The following is a 13,705-nucleotide window of genomic DNA, read 5'->3' as shown; positions in this document are numbered from 1 at the left end:
CTTTATTGCCTTCCATGCTATCTTCCCTCTATTTGTATTTCCCCTTTTTTCACCTTATGCACACTCCCCAGTATTTTGCTTCTGAATACCACCTTCTTCAGTGTGTTGGTCCTCTTATATCCAACCACTCCCCTTTATTTTGCCTTTCCCCTGGCCCCTTTTTCCTTCCATTCCTTCTCTCAGTTCCTCTTTTCCTCCCCCCCCTTTCTCTTTCCCCCTCTTAATACTTGGTATTATGGTAAGATAAATTTCTTAACTTAAATTAATTCTTTAAGCAAAATATGAAGAGAGTAAGATTCAGGTGGTCTCACCCCCTCCCTTCTTCCCCTCTATTCCAATAGGTCCTTTGTACCTCTTCATGCAATGTAATTTACCCCATTCAATCTCCTCCAAACCACCATCACTTTTCTGTCCTTCCTTTTTAAGAGATATTGTTTTTTCAACATTCTATCAGAATCAAGAACAATTCAAGAGTGTCCATTACTTTTGGCTAAGTATATTCTTTCTAATAGAAATACAATTCTCAAGAGTTATGAGAAGCTTTCTCCCAGGAGGGAATATAGTCAGTATCCTCTTTTTGAAAGACTTTTTTTTCTTTTCCCTTCTTTTCCCTTTTCATATATCTTAAGTCTCCTATTTGAAGTAAAATTTTCTCTTTAGCTCTGGTCTTTTCATCCAGAAAAACTGGAAGTCTCCTGTTTTGGTAAATGTCCATCTTTTCTCCTGGAAGAGAAGGCTCAGTTTTGTCAGATAATAAATTCTTGACTGCATTCCAAACTCCCTTGCTCTTTGGAATATCATAGTTCAGGCTCTTTGAACCCTTAATGTTGACGCAGCCAGATCCTGTATAGTCCTTTCTGTGATGCCTTGGTACCTAATTTGTTTCTTTCTGGCTACTTGCAGTATGTCCTTTTTTTCCCCTGGTAATTCTGGAATTTACCACAATATTCCTTGGTGTTTTTTGGGGGGGATCTCTTTTTGGAGGGGATCAATATAGTTTTTCAATAGCCATTTTGCCCCTTGGTTCCATTAAAACAGGGCAATCCTCCTCCACTATATCCTGAAGTATAGAACCCAGGCTATTTTTATCTTCAATTGTTTTCAGGATGTTCAATGATTCTTAAGTTGTCTCTTATGTATCTATTTTCTAGATCAATTATTTTGCAATGAGGTAGTTTACATTTTCTTCATTTTTTGTTTTTTTTTTTAAATTTTGCTTAACAGATTCTTGTCACATGAAGTCATTAGTTTTCACAGATTCTAATATATTTTAGAGAAGAATATACTTCATTTACATTTTGCAATTCCTTTGCCAATTGGTCAATTCTATTTTTGAAGGAGTTTTCCATTTGTCTAATTGTGGTTTTGAGAGAATTATTTTTTTTTCCGCACTTCTCCAATTGTATTTTCATTTTCTTGTTGCAAGTTGATATTTTTCTGTTGCAAAATGTTAATTTTTCTCTTGCAATTCTTTTCTCAATTTTTCCAATTTAAACTCTTTAATGATCTCTTTGAAGAAATCTTTCTTAGTTGGAGACCAATTTATATTTTCCTCAGAAGCTCTAGATCTCTCTGAGTTAGGATTTTGCCTTCAAGGTAGCTTCCATTGGACCACTCTTTCTGCTGACTTTTCTTCATTTTCCTAGGACCTTGTGTTGGGGGAGGGGCTAGTTCACAGATCCTTTGGTATCAAAGTACATAGACACTTTGCTCACTAGTTTTACTAACTCCAAATTGTGTGACCAGTAGAAGATCCTAGACAATTTCCCTGGAGTATCTGTGACCTTAATTTGTAGCCCATCCCCTAGGCCTGGAGGAGGTGGGAGTGGGGGGCAGCAGGAACTGGATTATCCTGGAGCAATTTGGGCTGTGCCCTCAGGGAATATGGTTAATCTCCTTATTCCTCACTCAAAATATTGAGGGTTATCTGCTGCACACATCTGAGTCTGAGGGTGTGGGGGGATGCAGTATGCACTGTGTTTGTTCTGGGAAGAGTCATTTTCTCCTACAGGGCTGGGGCATAAGGGATTCAAATGGAAATACAGAGGCTCCCCTGAAAATACCAGGCTTGTGTGTCTGGGCTTCCAGACCAACTGAGTTGATCATATCAAAGTTTAGCCATACTCCAGAACTCTTGCTCCAATCTCATTGGAATTCTCCTGCCTGCCTCTCACACAGCCAAAGCTTCTCTGTGTCTTCTCAGGTTGGTCGCTGGGACTTACCCTACTACCCCTGTACTGTGTGCCTGCTCTCTCTGCCTCTGGTTCACCCATATTCTCCTGAGACAGACCTTATTGGTAGATGTTCTCCTAGGTTTTTTTTCTGAATTGTCTAGATCAAACATCAATTAAGAGACTTGATTCATGTTAGTGAGGGAAAGCCAGGACAGCTTAGGACAGTGCTTGGTTTCTCTCTGCCATCTTAGCTAGACCTCTTTTATAATCATTTCTTATGTTCTTCAGTGAGACCTTCAGAGTGCCTCAGTATTCCTTCTTGGACCCCCCTCCTTGTAAACTCTAGCCTTGTATGAGTTCTCCATAAAATAGGTTTTCTTTTTTTTGGCAAGGATACATTTAGCATCACAACAACATGTTCAGGTTATCATATTCGCACTCTTTGTGGTAATGTTAGAATTCTAGGCAATTTAACTTGAGATAGAACCTCAGTATCTGGTATCTTCTCTTGATCTTCAGAATCTAAATCTAATTGGCACCTACACTAAATCTGGCCATGCAATAACCTTGTAATCAAATGCAGAAAGGCCAAATTATTAAATATATCTTTTCAAATCATGGTGCAATAAAATTTATGTGTAATAAAGGACCAAGAAAATAGAAATTGAAAATTAATTCAAAATTAAATAATTTAATCTTAATGATAAAATTAATGATTATTTTAATGATAAAATTATAAATAATAAATGATACAAATTAGCAGCAATGTCATCCAACACAATGACAATGATGGTGGTGACAACTAAACTCTTGGTATATAGCTAAAGCAATTATTAGGAGAAATTTTATATCTCTGAATGTTTACATAAATAAAATAGAGAAAGAAAAAGTCAATGAATTGGACAAGTAAATGAAAAGGTAAAAAAAGAACAAACTTAAAATCTGTAATGAAAAGTCAAATTTGAACATATGAAAATTAAGGGAAAAATTAATAAAACTTAAAGTAAGAAAATCATTTAACTAATAAATAAATCTAAGCTGGTTTTATGAAAACTATACATTAACTTTTGCTAATTTGACTAAAAAAAAGAAGAAAAAGAATAACCAACTACCAGTGTCAAACATGATAAGGTTGAATTTACCAACAATGAGGAGGAAATTAAAGAAGAATTTTGAGCTGTTTTTCCAATTTGTATACAAATAAATTTGACAATTAGAGTGAAATGGATTAATATCTCCAAAATAAATGTTTCTCATATAAACCGAGAAGAAATAAAATACATAAATAATTCCATTTCATAAAAAAGGAAATTGAACATACTATCAATGATCTCCATGGGAAAAAATCTCCAGGGTAAGTGGATTTAAAAGTGATTCTATAAAATATTTAAAAATAAATTAATTCTAATTCTATATAAATTCTTTTGAAAAATTATTAAAGGAGTTCTGTCAAATTTCTAGACCTATATTCTTAATATTGATGCAAAATTTTAAAGAAAATTTTAGCAAAGATAATACAGCAAGTTATTGCTTGGAGAATACACAATGATTAGCAAGAATTTATACCTGGAATGTAGGCTTTGTTCAATAAAAAACAAACAACAAGTAAATGTGTTCATATCAATAGCAAAATTGACAGAAATGCTGTAATTATCTCAATACATGCTGAAAAAGCTTTTTCTTTTCTTTTTTTCTTGAATTTATTTACTTATTTCTTTTGTCATCCATATGCACATGTATATTTTTAAGTTACAAAAATTTCCTTCCAACATCCCTTCCCATCCCCTCAGTGGTGAGCAATCAGATTAGCACAGTACAGATATATTTTTGATAAACATGATAACAGATAAGTCATTTTTGGTATGTGGAATTAAGATTAAGGGAAAAAAGATCCATAAGAGATAATTTTAATAAAGTATTCTTCATATTCTAAAGGGTTGTGTTTTTTTATTTGTTTTGTTTAATTTTGTTTTTCTTCCTCTGGATAGGGATAACTGTCCATAACTGATCTAATACAGTCTCTGAACTGCTGAAAGGGGCTGCTTCCATCATGATTGATTATCTCACAGTGTTGTTTTGAATGTGTATATTGTTCTCTTGGATCTCCTCCCTTCACTCATCATCAGATCTTGTAAGTTATTACAGCTTCTCTAGAGTTCAACCATTTATGGTTTCTTATAGAAAAATAATACCCCATAGTATTCATGTACTATAACTTGGTTAGCTATTCCCCAAATGATGGATATAGTTTTTTTCTTTTCTTATTCAAAATTCAATAGAGCCTAGCAATAACTGGAGTTTTCCTTCACCTGATAATCAGTATCATTAGGAAGCATTAAATGAAAAGGAAATAATTTTGAAACATTCCCTATAAGATCAGGGGTAAAATTAGAATGCACCCCTGTTATTCAATATTATATTACAAATGATACTTTTTGCACTGAGAAGAAAAAGAAATTAGAATAGGAAATGAGGAAACAAAGCGTTCACTCTTTGCAAATGAAATTATGGTATACTAAACAACCCTAAAAAACGAACTAAAAAAGTCCTTGAAGTAATTAAAAACCTTTAGCAAAGTTGCAAAATGTAAAATAAACCCATATAAGTGATTAACCTATCCTTGTTTAACCAACAAACCCCAGCAACAAAAGAAAGAGAAATTCTATTTTAAGAATTGTAGACAGCATAAGCTACTTAGGATTCTATCTGCCAAGAGAAACCCAGAACCATATGAACACAAATACAAAACAATTTTCACACAAATAAAGGCAGATCTGAACCAATGGGAAAATGTAGATTGCTCTTTAGTAAACTGAGAAGATCTGATTAAAATTACAGTTTTACCTAGATTAATTTATATATTCAGTGCAATACCAAACTACCAAAAATTATTTTTGTTGCTAGAAAAAGTAGTAAAATTTATCTATAAGATTAAAACAATCACAAGTGAATTGATAAAAAATATGTGTAAAGAATGTTTATCTAGTTGGAACAGATCTAAAACTATATTATAAAGCAGCAGTTATCTAACCTGTTTGGTACTGACTAAGAAATAGTGTTGGATCAGTGGAATAGACTAGGTACCAAAGAATAAATATAAAATAAGTATTGAAATCTTTTGTTTAAGCCCCTAAATTCCATCTTCTGGAATAAGAACTCACTGTTTGACAAACACTAGTTTGAAAAATAGTATGCCAGAAACTAGGTATACACCAAGATCTTATACCTGATACAAAGATAAAATCAAAATAAGAACATGATTTAGAAAATAAGTGCATGATTTAGCTCAAGTAGGGGAACAAAGTATAGTTATATGTCTGATTTATGTAAAAGTTTGAAATTAGAGACCAAACAAGGAATAGACCAACATTATAAAATGCAAAGTGGATAATTTTGATTATGATAAAAGAATTTTTACAAATAAAAGGAAAATTGGAAACATATGCAAGGCTGAGAAACTAGAGCTACTCATGAAGGTCTCATTTCTTACATATCTAGAGAAGTGAATAAAATTTATAAAAATACAAATCATTCTGCTATAGATACATTGTCAAAGCGTATTAATAGACAATTTTCGGAAGAATAAATGAAATTTATAGTCATATAAAAATAATCTAAATTGATTAAAGAAATGCAAATCAAATCAACTCTGTGGTACTTTCTTCTACCTAGCAGATTGACAAAAATGACAAAAGAGAAAAATAATCCATGGTGGAGGGGATATGGGAAAATTGGCGGAGTTGAGAACTGGTTCAACCACTCTGGAGAACAATTTGGAAATATGCCCAAAGGGCAAAAAAAATGTGCATATCCTTTGATTCAACATTGCCACTACTGGGTCTGTATCACAAAGAGATCATAAAAAGGTATAAAAAGTCCCACATGTAAAACAGTGTTTCTGGCAACTCTTTCCATAGAGGCAAAGAATTGGATATTGATTGGAAATCCAGCCATTGAGAAGTGATTGAACAACTGTACTATTATAATTTGATGGAATAGTATTGTCCTGTAAGAAATCATAAACAAATAGATTTCAGAAAAGATTTTCATCATCCAATGCTGAATAAAGTGAGAAGAACAGCAGTCTATTACATGCCTTAACAGCAGTATTGTATGATGATCAAGAAAAATTAAAAAAGACTTGTAACAGAAAATGTCATCCAGATGCCAGAAAAACTGTGGGAGTCTAAATGAAGAACAAGGCTCACTATTTGCACTTCTTTCTTATATTTTCCCCTATCATTCTGATTCTTCTTTCACAATATGTCTAACATAGAAAAATGTTAAACATGAATGCATATTAATAATCTTTATCAGATTACTCTGTGCCATGTGGAATAAGGAGGGAAATGAAAAATGGGAAAAATGTAGAATTTAAAAGCTTACAAAATGATAAATATTGAATACTATCTTTGTATATAATTGGAAAAACAAAATGATATTTAAAAAAGAAAACTGTCTATTTATATATCTATAATTCTGTGAAAATGCTCATTCAACATGCAGAAGATAGGATCAAAATGAAAATTCAATCTAACTAGAAATTTGTAACAGTTTGTCATTTAAATTGTTTTATTTAAAATTGTTTATTTATTTTAATCCACATGCAAATGTATATTTTTAAATTACAAAATTTCCTTCCACCCTCCCTTCCCACCCCATCCCCCCAGCAGCAAACAGTCAGGTTAATGTATTTTGACAAATATATTGATAGATAATTAGATTTCAGTATGAGGAATTATGATTAATGGAAAGAGATACATAAGAGATTCTGAAGGATTATTTTTGTGAGAGAGAGAGAGAGAGAGAGAGAGAGAGAGAGAGAGAGAGTGTGTGTGTGTGTGTGTGTGTGTGTGTTTGTGCATTTTGTTTTGTTTTTCTTCCATTGGATGGGAATAATATAGTTAATAGCCAGTCAAATACAGTTTTTCTTCCTCTCTGGTCTGCTGAGAAGAGCTTGATGGAAGCATCAATAGTATTCATGTATCATTATTTGTTTAGCCCTACTCGAATTGATTTGCCTCCCCTCAATTTCCACTTCTTTGCCACTAAAAAAAGAGCTGTTATGATATTTTAGAACATGTAGGTCTTTTCCCTTTTTAATATTTTTTTCTGGATATAGACCTAAAATTTGATATGCTGCATCAAAAGTTTCGAAGAATTTTATTGCTCTTTGGGCTTAGTTCTATATTGTTCTCCAGAAATGTTGGATTTGGTCTTCTGGGGAGGAGAAAAGATGGTGGCATGAAGCTAACAAGCTCCTGGAGCCTTTTCCTACCAAAGGTGAATGAAACCTCTACTCTGACACTCACACTACAGGTCCCACAAAGAAAAAGAGAAGATTCAAAGAAGTTTTCAAATGCAGACATCATGGAGGATCTTCATTGAAGGTCTGTCTCTTTTTGTGGAAAGGGGAAGAAAACTCCAGGCGGCAAGAGAGTGGGGGAAAGCAGGAACATTTTAGCCAGAGTGCAATCCAGGTCCCAACAGCTTAATAATAACACAGATCCCAGCATATAGATAGCAAGCCATTAGGGAGTATCCCAACCCCAAAGTCTGAGCCCTGAAAGCATAGGGTTAAACGATAGGACAGGGTTGGGAACAATCCTCTGTTAAGTCAGAACTTGGATGTAAAAAGGGGGGAAAAAAACTTTTGCAAAGGCAAGGCCTTCATAGGCAACATCTTGTCTAACGAGCCAGGGATCAGACCACAGCACAAGAAAAATAAAAGCTTGGATCTATACTCTACATATCCCAGGAGTAGAACTACAACAACAAAGATGAGCAAAAAAGCTAAAAGAGCACTCACTATCAAAAAGTACTTCACAGATAAAGATGACAGTGATGCTATGTCTGAAGAAGAAAGCAGTGAAAAGTCACTCAGAGGAGATGTATCAAAACAGTCTATAAATTGTACTCAAACACAAAAGTTTATCAAAGAGCTTAAAAAATAATGTAAAAACCAAAGAAGAGAGGAAAAAGAAAAAATGGAAAGAAGAAATGAAAGTCATGCAGAAAAATTATGACAAGTTGACTAGATAATTCAACACCTTTAAAAAGAAAAATCAAAAGGTAAAGAAAATAAAATTCAAAAAATTAGAATTGAATAGATACAAGACTATAGGATTCCATCAAACAAAATAAAAAGGCTGAAAACATTAAAGAACATGTAAGGTATCTTCTAGGAAAAATGAATGACCCGGAAAATAGATCCAAGAGAGACAATCTATGAATCATTGGACCACTAGAAAGTCTGTGGTCAAACAAAGTAACCTAGGGAAAAAAATCATGCAAGTAATTATAAGGGAAAACTGCCTCAATCAACTAGAACACAATGGAACAATTGAAAGAATCCACAGAACCCCTCCAAAAAGATACCCCAGGATAAAAATCTCCAAAGATTGTAATAGCCAAATTCCAGAACCCTCAAATATGAGAGAATATTGCAGGCAGCAAAAAGAAACCAATTCAAATACAATGGGAACACAATCAGACTAACAAAGGACCTATCAGCCTCAACATTGAAGGATCTGAACAACTGGAATAACATATTTTGGAGAGCTAAGGACCTGGGATTACAAACCAGAATATATTACCCTGCAAAATTCAACATATTTTGTCAGGAAAAAGATGGATGTTCAATGAAATGCAGGACCTCCAGAATTTCCTGACAAAAACTTTAGAACTGAAGCCATTAGGGAGTATCAATCACCAAATACAACACTGAAGAGCTACATATAAAAGGTAAATGAAAAAGGGGATTGAAAAAACAAAACTGTTTTTAACAAATGTTGGTCCTTAAAAGGTAAGATATAGCAATTCTAGTTCATTAGAATGTTTTTCTCTAAGGATAATTAGAGGATAGAATATAATTGAAGAGAATGAGCCTAAAGGGTATGAGTTTAATGAGGTCTTGTCTCTCAATTGAAGAGGTCCAAGATCCCATCACTGTGTCTGAGATAAACAGCCCTGACCAAAACAAACAGGAGTGTTAATTTATAATTATCTCTTTATACCTTTATTCCTTTAATCACAAAGTGCTAAGCAGCTCATTTAATGAGGGCTTCATAAACTGCAAGGACCTAGACAGTGTTTCTACAAGGTGTTAAGTTCCCTGGGTGAGGAGGGAGGACATAAAGTATGAAAGAAAATCGACCTGGGGGAGGGACACAAATAGTTCAAGAAATAATATGAGTTTGGATGGTACTTTGGCTTGTGAGGAAAATTGTATGTATTTGAAAAACACTTGAAAGGAGGGTAAGGTAAAAAATGATTGTAATGATACTTTGATACACTTTGAGTCAATGCTGCTTATCAAGTAAACAATCTGATATCTTGATAACAATAGGAATTTATCAAGCAATCAACAGAAGTGTTAATGATGATATTAATATTAATATTATTAGAGCACCAAGGAAAGAGGCACAGGAATTATTATTTTAAAGGGAAAGGAGATAGAATGTGAATATTGAGTAAATTCTATTAATAGATTTAGTCCAGTGATGAAATAAGTTACATTCCCACTTGTGTTTAAAAATATTACTTAATCTACAGGGAAGAGGGTGACTGGGAACAGGAAAGATAAGGGAAGAAGGGATTGATAAAAGGAAAGGGAAGGTATAAGTGAAAAAAACAAAGTTAAAATTTTAAAAGATAAATCAAAGGGGAAAGTTAGTAAAATTTTGATGAGGAGGAATAAGAGAAAAGAAAAGAGATAAATATAAATGGAGAAAGAAAGCATGGAGGGGAATACAGAATTAGTCATCTTAACTGTCCCACAAAATCGAAGCAGATGGCAGAATGGATTAAAAAACAGAATCCTACAATACGTTGTTTACAAGAAACACATTTGAAGCAGATACACATAGGGTAAAGGTAAAAGGTTGGAGCAAAATATATTATGACTCAGCAGAAGTAAAAATATCTGGGGTAGCCATCCTAATCTCAGTCAAAGTAAAAGCAAAATCAATCTCATTAAACAGGATAAGGAAGGAAACTACATCTTCTTAAAAGTCACCATTGGAAATGAATCTATATTGTTACTAAACATGTATGCACCTACTGGTACAGCATCCAGATTCCTAGAGGAAAAGTTGAGTGAATTACAAGGAGAAATAGACAGCAACACTTTAATAATGGAAGACCTCAATCTCCCTCTGTCAGAACTAGATGAATATAACAACAAATAAACAAGAAGGAAGTTAGGAAGGTGAATGAAATCTTAGAAAACTTAGATATGATTGACCTCTGGAGAAAACTTAATGGGGATAGAAAAGAATATACCTTTTTCTTGACAGTACATGGCATCTTCACCAAAATTGGTCTTGTCCTAAAGTTCAAAAACCTGAAAATCAAATGTAGAAAGCCAGAAAGAAGAAATATGCACTTCTTAGACCATGATGCAATAAAAATTACATGCAATAAAGGGTCATGGAAAGATAAACAAAGAAATAATTGAAAATTAAATAACAAAGAAAGGAGGATGAATAAACATACAAAAATATGAGCCATTCATGAAAATTATGAAAAATTGACCAAAGAAATCAACTCCTTTAAAAGTAAAAAATAACTAATGGGGAAAAAAGAATACGACTATTCAAAAAATTTATCAACCAACTGGAAAAGGAATGCAATTCAACTAAAATTAAAATTGACTAATTGGGGTGGCTATGTGACACAGTGGATAGAGCACCAGCCCTGGAGTCAGGAGTACCTGAGTTCAAATCTGACCTCAGACACTTAATAATTATGTAGCTGTGTGGCCTTGGGCAAGCCATTTAACCCCATTTGCCTTGCAAAAACCTAAAAAATTGACTAATTGGAAATGGAATACTACTTAGAAAAAAGTAAAATTTGTCATCTAGAAAAAGAAATACAAAAGTCAACTGAAGAAAACAAAATGCTAAAAATTAGAATTCAAAAAATACAAACTAATAAATCTAAGAGACACCAAGATTTTATCAAAAAAAATCAAAAGACTGAAAAATTTAAGAATTTGTAAAGCATCATTTAGGAAAAGCAAATGACCTGGAAAAAAATCCAGGATAGATAATTTCGAAATTATTGGTGTGCCAGAAAACCTAGATTAAAATAAAGCCTGGAAAATATCTTTCAGGAAATTGTCAAGGAAAACTTCCCCTATACACTAGATCAAGAAGACAAAATAGTCCTTAAACACATCCAGAAAGTGATCTAAGGTCAAAACCTCCAGGGACTATCATTGACAAATTCCAGAATTCTGAACTAATGGAGCAAATACTGCAAGCTTCCAAAAAGAAATAATTTAAAGGCAAAGAAAGTACAGTCAGAACTACAAAAGAATATGACATATCTGAGGGCACCTTAGATTACAAACAAGAATTTAATACATTGCAAAAATTCAGTATATTCTGATGGGAAACTATGGGTATTCAATGAAATAGAGGATCTCCAAAATTTTCTGATAAAAAGACCAGAAGTGAATGTTGAATTTAATCTTCAAATACAAGACGCAAGAAATGTATAAAAAGGTAAATGGAGAGGGGAAAAAAAGAAAACAAATGTTAGTGAAAAACATTAAATTTGATACAACCCTACAAGGGAAAATAGCATTTGTAACTCTTGAAAATCTTATTTCACTAAGAATAGTTAGTTTAATATAGTTGAAGATATTTATTTAAAGGTTATTGGTATGGTTGTTTCCTGTCCAACATTATCAAAGAAGACCAAAATAGCATCATGATGTTTGAGACAAATTACAGTACACACAGCTGTAGCTGATCAGACCAATTTGAAATCAGAATGCTCTACTACTAGGCAGGCACAAATACTCCTGGTGAACACCTGGGGTAGTTATTGTAAACTTGTGTATCTCACATTTCATTTGAGCTACTTTAATTCTGCCTTGCTCATAGAGCTCACTACTTTTTCTGATGAGAGCACCCTATACTGGGTGTTCTTGTACCAGTGTATCACATGCTTTACCACCAATTGTAAAGTTCTTAAGAGAGAACTATAGGGTATCCTATCACCTAGAGTACTTAGAGGCTCTTTACATGATGAAATCATAAATGGCTTAACAAGATATCTAGAGGTTTGTGGTATAATGGGGCAGAGTGTTGGGACATACTCAGAACGGTTTGACATAAAGAGATTAGGAAGTAATCATATCTTAGTCTATAGTTAATGAGGGTATTAGAACCAAAGCTGGGGTGCTAAAGGAAGAGTAGGAGAGAGTGAATGCTATACTTTCTTCGGGAAGGACTGTAGGTCCATAGTTGGAGTATCATAGAAATGGAGTGAGAGAGTAAACTTAGAGTTAATGGACATGAAAATGTCTTGAGGAGATTTTTGTCTGTTTTATGCTTTGGCTATAATTGAGGGAATATACTTGGGGGGAGGGTATAAATTGTTCTTGAAATGATTTAGCGTTGCACGATGCTTTGGCACATGTGTACCATGGAGGGTACTTGAAAAGGGGTAAGATAAAAAATGATTGTTATCTGATGGGATTTATGACTCTTGAGAAGTGTATTTCTAAAGAGATGGAAGAGGGGAAGGTATTTACTGACTATGAGGCAATGCTGCTTATCAATCAATCAAGCAATTCACCTCTGAGAATAGTATTTCTCTCAGGTAACAAAAAAGGAGTATATTTTGACAAAAGGGATATAAGTACCATACAGTTACAACAATAAAAACACAAAAGGAAGAACTATACTAGGCATTAATGGATAAATAATACCAGGTGAAGAGACACAAAGACCTATTATATTAGAGGGAAAGAAGGGAGAGTGTGAATACTGAGTAAATCCTACTGTATAGATGTGGCCCAGAGAGAGAGAATAACATAATTCCCAAATGTGATTCAAAGTCTATCTTAATCTACAGGGAAGTGTGGGTGGGGGGACGGAGAAGGGACTGACAAAAGGGAAGCCAAAAGTAGAAGTTAAAGTAGAAGTATAAACAGAATAGCAGGCAGGGAAAATCATAATTAGTAAAAATTTCTCTTAAGCTTTTCCTTCCTATCCCAAGGATATCTTTCTTTTCCCTTAGTCCTAGCTACTCATACAAAAATGACTATTTGTGTAATTATGTTAGACACAAATGTCAATGCATAAAATTCACTAGACTTTGACATGGAGGTGAGGGGTAAGAAGAGAGTGTGGAAGAATATTACATAACTTGCATATTTACATGTGGATGAATGCTGACATAAAATGTAATTGAAAAAATAAAAATTCATTAAGAAATAAAATAATATTATGGTTACTGTGTATCCTATTCACCTGGTCTTCCCACTTCAGTTAGCAGCAGTTTATATTGTTTTTAAAAGGATCCTACCCATCATTTCCTACAATCCAATAGTATTTCATTAGTATTATATATCTCCACTTGTCCAGACATTCAACAATTGATAGGTATCCCTTCAATTTCTAATTCTTTGTCATCAGTAAAAACAAAACAGTTTTAGTTCTGAAATCACTACAAAAATTTATTCATTGAAGGATGCCGCCGCCACTGCTCCTGCCACTCCAGCTGTGCAGCAGCTG

Source organism: Macrotis lagotis, chromosome 1 (assembly GCF_037893015.1).
Source record: "Macrotis lagotis isolate mMagLag1 chromosome 1, bilby.v1.9.chrom.fasta, whole genome shotgun sequence".
Classification (NCBI taxonomy): domain Eukaryota; kingdom Metazoa; phylum Chordata; class Mammalia; order Peramelemorphia; family Peramelidae; genus Macrotis; species Macrotis lagotis.
Note: the sequence above shows the minus strand (reverse complement) of the source record.